Raw genomic sequence first — 6,881 nt, forward strand, 5'->3', positions numbered from 1 at the left:
ACAATTTTGTTCCCTGTTGAAGAGATCAGGTTACTGGACTTGTAGGTTTCCCAAGTTTTGAGTTCTGCTGATGACGATCCTGTGGTATAGTATAACGTGTTCCTTTCCCCATTACTTCCCATAAATTGGTTGTTGGACATAGAACCTTGATCAGAATGAGGTCCAGAATAGTCCAAGACTATTTCACAGGATTTTCAAAGACATGATCTTTGTCCACTGTCTCCGTGGTTTCATCCCCCTCACCAGTCTGTAAACTCCATGGGATAAAGGACATGGACTCTGGCTCATCACTGGAACCCAGCCGACACTCAGTGAATGAAGAAATGTTAGAAAGAAGTACACCACCATACCGACTAACAAAAACATAATAGCCCACCTTCCTAAACATGTATAGATAGCCTTATGTTAAAATGTCCCCTGAGAGGCAGAACAAGTAAGTTCCCAGAGTACAGAATCAAAGGTCAGGCCTTGCAGGAGTTCTAATCACTTACAGTCTTGTGACTTTGGGTCATTACTTAATATCTTTGGGATTCAGTTCCCTGCTGTGAGGATTCAATAAGAGGTAAAGAATATTCAAGGCTCAAAGCCATAGAGAGAAAAGCTTTACCCAGATGGCACCAACTCCAAATCTTTCAGGGGAAGCAAAACAGAAACCTCTTATTTCTAACATATATTTGAATTCTTTAAACCTAGGAATTCACATTTTTATGGAACAAAACACTTTAGGAAAACAGAAGACTCAAAACCTATCTCTGCTTCTTAATAGAGTACTTCTGTGCACTATTCAAAGACCAGAAGACAAGTCAGAAGGCCCTCTCCTTTAACAGCTCACAACCCAGAACAGAGGGAGGGGCAAAACTCACATCATGTACTGTCATGACAGGGTCCAACACTCCTAAAAAAAAGACAAACTTGGGAGGAAAAAAACAAACAAACAAACCAAAAACCCCATATCAAGTGCTCTGGGTGCAGGGTGGGCAACACCAGTGGCAATGAAAGGCTGGGCCATGAGAGGAGCACAGCAGCGCCAAACGGGATAAGCGAGGAACAAGCAACAGCACAAAGACCCATAGGACAGAGCCCAGCTCATCACCACAGAGCCACAGCAGCCAGACAATGAGATCTCAGTACAGCCACAAAGGAATAACCAACAAAGATGCCAGAAAAACATGCAGGGGCCACACGCTACACTCAAGGGCTAGAACTTCCTCTACGGAGGGAACAGTAAGGCACCAAGGACACATTATTGACTGATTGGTAAGATAAGAACTTCCGTTTGGAAGGAACAGATAGATGAGAAACTAGGCCCACCTTCTCTTTGACTAGTTCACAGGGAGATAAAAATGGTGCCTGATCCACCCAATCTTTCAAATTATGAATACCAGAATCACCTGGGCCAAATCTGATCTGTTTTCTTATTTTGAGCCCTATGCTTACCAGAGCCCATCAATGTCACTTCAGCCCCACTTCTTGCATCTACCCACTCTTTCTACTCCTACCTCCTGTGTCTTGGAGGGCCATCATTCTCAAGCACTGGGCCATGAGCTTCCTCTCTGACATGTGTTACCTGCCCACGGCCCTCTGCCTTTCCAACTTCACAGCAAGGCACATGCTCACATCACTCCCCTTCACACACACGCTTGAGACATATTATATCCCCGACATCAAAGAACTGAGGGTCCATTCACTCAAACAATCACTGATAGTCACTGAGGCACTGTTCCAGGCACTTGGGGGTATGACAGTAATCAAAGCCAGAAGGAAAAGAAGTCCTCACCCTTACAGACATCTCAATGTAGTCAGGTAGATGAAAAAAGAAATAAAACACACAAAATGTCAAAGGATAAGTGCTATGGAGGAAAAGCTAAAGCAGATGGGGAGTGCCAGGTGGCAACAGGGTCTTTTAAATCAGTGGTCAGGGAAAGTGCCTGGGAAGAAGTATGAGCAAAGACCTAAAAGCAGGCAAGGAGCAAACAATACAGGTGTCCAGGGAAGAACACTCCAGGCAGAAGAAACAGCAAGTGCAGCAGTCTGAGGCCTGAAGCATGGCTATGGTCCTTGAGATGGGCAAGAAGCCAGGGTGCCTGCAGTAGAGTGAGAATGGACAGTGGGCAAAGGTGGGTGAAGCAACCACAAATTGCTCAAGGTATAATTATGAGAGCCTCTCAAAACAGACAAAGACTTGGGTGGTTTTCTAGGAGTGAGGTCCAAGCTGAGAGTTGACTGAGAGGCAGTTAACAGGAAAAGCCAACTGGGCCACATATACCTGGCGGGGGGGAGGGGGGGCGGTGATGTGTTGGGGGAAAGGGGTAGCAAACACTGATCATGCAAACGTCCAAAAGTACAGCAGCAAGTGAAGGGCTAAAGGGAGAAATAGGAAGTGTTAGTTAGAAAACCAGGGGGACATTGGTCTTGAACCCCGAAGTGCAATGGAGATCCCTGAAAAATGGGGCCTCACATGATCACGTATGCATTTTGGAAAGTCCTGGCAGGATGTAGAGATCTGACTGAGGGTAGTAAAACTGGAGTCAGAAACACACTTTCTAATCTGTTGGCCACCAGCATATAGCAGCAAAAACATACGTAAAAAATTAACTGAAACCTGAAAACACTGCTGATATAAATACATCCTTTAACAGGATAACAGACTTAATTCGTATCATCAACTCTTTCAAAGACAGCTTAAAAATGCAGGTCCCAACTCCTTCCAGTAACAAACATTGTTTCTCTATATACCTGCCAGGGAAGTCTCACTACTGAGGTTTTTGAGCTATAAACCAGCACTCAGCTTAACCAACACTTTGCAAACTCTATACTTGTCTGTTTTGTTGAAACCATTTAAGTATTACAGAAATAAGATGGTTTTGAGAATTATATCTGGAAGGCAGACTCAAGGACAAAACTACTTTGTGGTCTGTCTTAATTCTTTTACCTAGCAATCCAAATTTCATCAAATCAATCAGCTCCTTCAAAAGCTATACTGCAACCAAGAGACAAATGCAAAATGCTGACAAGTCCCTGGGGTAACCAATGTTAAGTCTTTTTCTCCCCCAAGAGCTTCATGTAAACAACCATTCCTGATAAAGAAATTAACAAATCATATAAAGACAGTGTGTGAAGTACCAGCCTAAGCCTTCTTTCACATAGCCTCTAGCTTTTGTATTTCATACACTTTATATTCTTTTTACCTTGCCCAGCAATACAGAAAGATACAGTAAAAACATTGCTGCTTACTTAATTTTGGTGGTTGGGACAGGTCTGTTCTACTACTCATTATACTTACACATTTGCAATGTTTCATCATTAACTTTTTTTTTTTTTAAGATTTTATATATTTGACAGAGAGAAATCACAAGTAGGCAGAGAGGCAGGCAGAGAGAGAGAGGGGAGGAAGCAGGCTCCCCGCGGAGCAGAGAGCCCGATGCCAGGGTCGATCCCAGGGCCCTGGGATCATGACCAGAGCCGAAGGCAGAGGCCCTAACCCACTGAGCCACCCAGGCGCCCCTCATCATTAACTCTTTATTTAACATTTGAGTTAGCTATGATGAGGAAAGGAAAAGGGAACAGCACTGCTTGGCAAACATGGTCTTGGCTCCCCAATTAAAGCAGGATGATTGAGACGCCTGGGTGGCCTCAGTCAGTTAAGCATCTGCCTTCAACTGGGGTCATGATCCCAGGGTCCTGGGATAGTGTCCTGCATCGGGCTCCTTGCTTGGCAGGGAGCCTGCTTGTCCCTCTGCCTTCCACTCCCCCTGCTTGTGTGCGAGCTCCCTCTGACAAATAAAATCCTAATAAAAAATAAAAAATAAAAATAAAGCAGGGTGACCTTAGGCCAGCCCCTTATTTTCCATACTCAGCTTCTTCCAGAGGATCCCTTTCTGCTCCAATATGACTTACAAAAAGGCAAACAGGCCAGATGCTGACATTAAAACAGGTTGTTTATCGTAAGTCATATGCCCATTTATTCAGCATTTACTGAGTGCCTGTCATGAGAAGGTACCAACAGAGCCTGGGCTACCCAAGGCTAGGGGAGTCTTATCTCCCAATGGTTCACCCAACAGAGAGAAAGGTCACATATGGCCATTAAAAGGCTGTACTCCAAAACACGGAGAAGCAGTGCTCCACATCCACCAACAGTCACGCAAAAGGTTTGAAGTCAGGACAGGGCACTACATATTTGGGGACCAAAGACACAGTTACTAAAGTCCACCAGAAGAGAAGAGTGAGGCTCAGGAAACTAAGATGCTTACCCAAAACTGCATACACTCTCAGGCAAGCGGGAGCAACAGCAACAACTGTGTATACCAGAAGATGGGAGTGTAAAGCTCGTATTTTCAGTTCCCGCTGGTTAAAGTGTTGACTTAGAAAGGTTATTTGCCCCAATTGAAAAGGGGCAGAGTGATAAACTTCAGCATCATCTTAGCACATTCTTTTACATGCTCTTGGTGGCAAAAAACCCTATCTCAGACGGCTCACATTTTATTGGCATCCATCCTCTCCCAGCACTCCTCAGGAAGTCTATCCCACCTACTCTTACATGTTTTACACTGAAGCGTCAAGCCATAAAAAAGGAAGTAACTAATTAGTTTACATTCCGCTATAGGAGTAAACTTGTAAAAGCTGGGACTACTTAGGGGAGGAAAGGACATCCGAGTAGGTGGGAGGCCCAACCCACTCTTCCTTCACTACAGTCACAGAGCCTCTCCTTTCTGACATCTAGTTCCTGCAGTTCCGACTTACTCTTCATTGGGCTCCTCACAGTTCAGCAGGTACTCTCTGTTTTAACAGTTCCACATAAATTACTTGCCAAAAAAGTGTAAGCTGCTGCAGCGGGTGACCTGCTCACCTTACTGTTGCACTCTAATGTTTCCACGAATGGCACGCACATACACGAATACACAGCCCCTCATTCTTCAAAATTCGGTTATAAATTGAACACTCCCTGCTGCAGTCTGGGGCCAGCCTAATTGGGGGGAATGCAGGGGGGTGGGGGGGCGTATTTTGTACCGAACAGATCAGAGCTCTACACAAAAGCTCTCACAAACTCACAACCACGCAGTAAGCCCTCACTTCACCAACCACTAGCCCCAAACTGAAGGCTGCTGGGCGTCTGAGAAAATGGAAGAAAAGGAAAGGAAATGACTCAAAGTAATCGTGCTTCAGGCATGAGTCCTGCTCACTTCCAGCGGATAGCTGAGATCTGAACTATGGCCGGCTGTGGGGAGAAGAGCACACGCCAGGCACACGAGGAGAGGGCGGTGCGCGCAGGGCTCGCTCCCCGCGCCTTATTGTCTGGAGTCGAGCTTCTCCAGGAGTGTTGCTCTCTTCCCACCTCAATATGGAACTAGGACATTTCAAACATTTGAAGAAAGGAAAGTGAAGGTCCCAGCCGCATAAATGGGGCGGCTTCTTACCTAACATCTCCATAACCTTATTTAAAAATACAGAAAACGCAGTAAGGAGCGTGGGTGCTGTGGGTGCGCGGTGGCTCCGGGACAGATTTCAGCTGTTGGGCGATGAAGGCGCCTCGGTGTGTAACTCATTTAAAAGTCGGGCCCGGAAAACCCAAGCGTGGGCTGTCAGCGATGCACAAGTTAGCTAACCGAGCCCCGAGTCCACGCCTTAGGAGCCGACCTCTCTCCCCAGGTGCGGCTAGCCCAGCACGCACCCCCCGGGGCCGACGGGCGGCGGAAGGGCGGCCGCGATACTAAGTTTCCACCCGAATGTCAAAGCCGTGGCCACTCCCGTCCTGAGCGTGGAGCGGGAGCTGGCCGACCCCGCGGCGGGCCCACAGCCGTTTCCCCGAAACTCAAGCTCCGCATTCTGGAAATGCCGAGGTTCCCAACCGCCCTTCTCGTGAGTGGGGCCGAGCCAGCCGTGCGGCTGGGAGGACGCGTCTATGCGCGTCCTGAGGCCTCGGGACTCCGCGGCGGCGCCGGGGGCCGGGGCAGCGCGCGCCCACAGCCCCGGGCGGGGTCTCCACGCCCGGCCCGCGCCTCCACCTGCCAAGGCCCGGCCCGGCTCCCGGGCGCCCGCGCTGACCAACGGCCCGCGTCCCTGAGTGTCACCCGCGGACCCACCGCAGACAAAAAAAAGCGCCTCAGCGCCGACCCAGCGCGCCCCTCCCACCGCCGGCCACGGCCCGGGCCCGCGCCTCACAAAGGCCGGCCCGGCTCGCTCGGCGCCGCCGCAAACAAAGGCCGCCCGGCCCGCAGGCCGGCACAGGTGCAGCCGCCGGCGGCCGGGCCCAACATGGCCGCGGCCGCCCGACGCCCGGCCCCGTTAGCCGCGGCGGCCCCCGCCCCGCCGGCCTCTCTGGTCCTCCTGCCCCCCCCCCACGCCCGGCCCCGCGAGCCCTCGGCCCGGCGGCCCCTCAGCGCCTCAGCCCCTCGGGCCCCCCGGACCCCCGGGCCCCTCAGCCCCTCAGGCCCGCGGCGGCGGTTGGGCCGGCGGCTCCAGTGACCTGTTGTGCGTCGCATCCTCCGGCGGCGGCTCTCCCGGCGCGGCGGCTCCGGCGGCGGCGGGCCGGGGAGGGGGCCGGGGCCGCGGGGGAGGGAGGGCCGAGGGAGGGGAGGGGGCGGCGGCGGCGGCGGGCGCAGCGCGGCCAGGCCGAGGCTCTCCGCGCGCGGCGCCGACCCCGCCCCCGCGCCTCCCGCCCGCCGCCGCCGCCGCCGGGCCGCCGCCGCCTCGCAGAAGCCGCGGGAAAGTGCGCGCAGCTGATTGGCTGCCGCGCTCGCGGGGCTGCGGCCGGGCTTTTCAAATCCGCGCCGGGCGGGGCGCCCGGGCGGGCGGGGCGCGGGGCAGGAGGGGAGCGGGCGCGGGGTGCGGGGGTGCGACCGGGCGGGCTGGGGGGGCGGTGGCGCGGGGCTGGGGCCGCGGGA

The 6,881-nt window shown here is 52.1% G+C and overlaps 1 protein-coding gene across 1 annotated transcript in view; it reads right to left on the reverse strand.

Moving 5' to 3' along the window:
- Positions 1-6,517, reverse strand: part of NSD2 (nuclear receptor binding SET domain protein 2) — a 99,271-nt gene extending 92,754 nt beyond the window's left edge. Inside the window, exon 1 of the mRNA XM_044267938.1 lies at positions 6,464-6,517. The gene's annotated coding sequence lies outside the window, so the exon portion shown is untranslated. The remainder of the gene's footprint in view (positions 1-6,463) is intronic.
- Positions 6,518-6,881: the final 364 nt, after the last annotated feature.

The sequence above is a fragment of the Neovison vison genome, chromosome 11 (genome assembly GCF_020171115.1).
Source record: "Neovison vison isolate M4711 chromosome 11, ASM_NN_V1, whole genome shotgun sequence".
Classification (NCBI taxonomy): Eukaryota; Metazoa; Chordata; class Mammalia; order Carnivora; family Mustelidae; genus Neogale; species Neogale vison.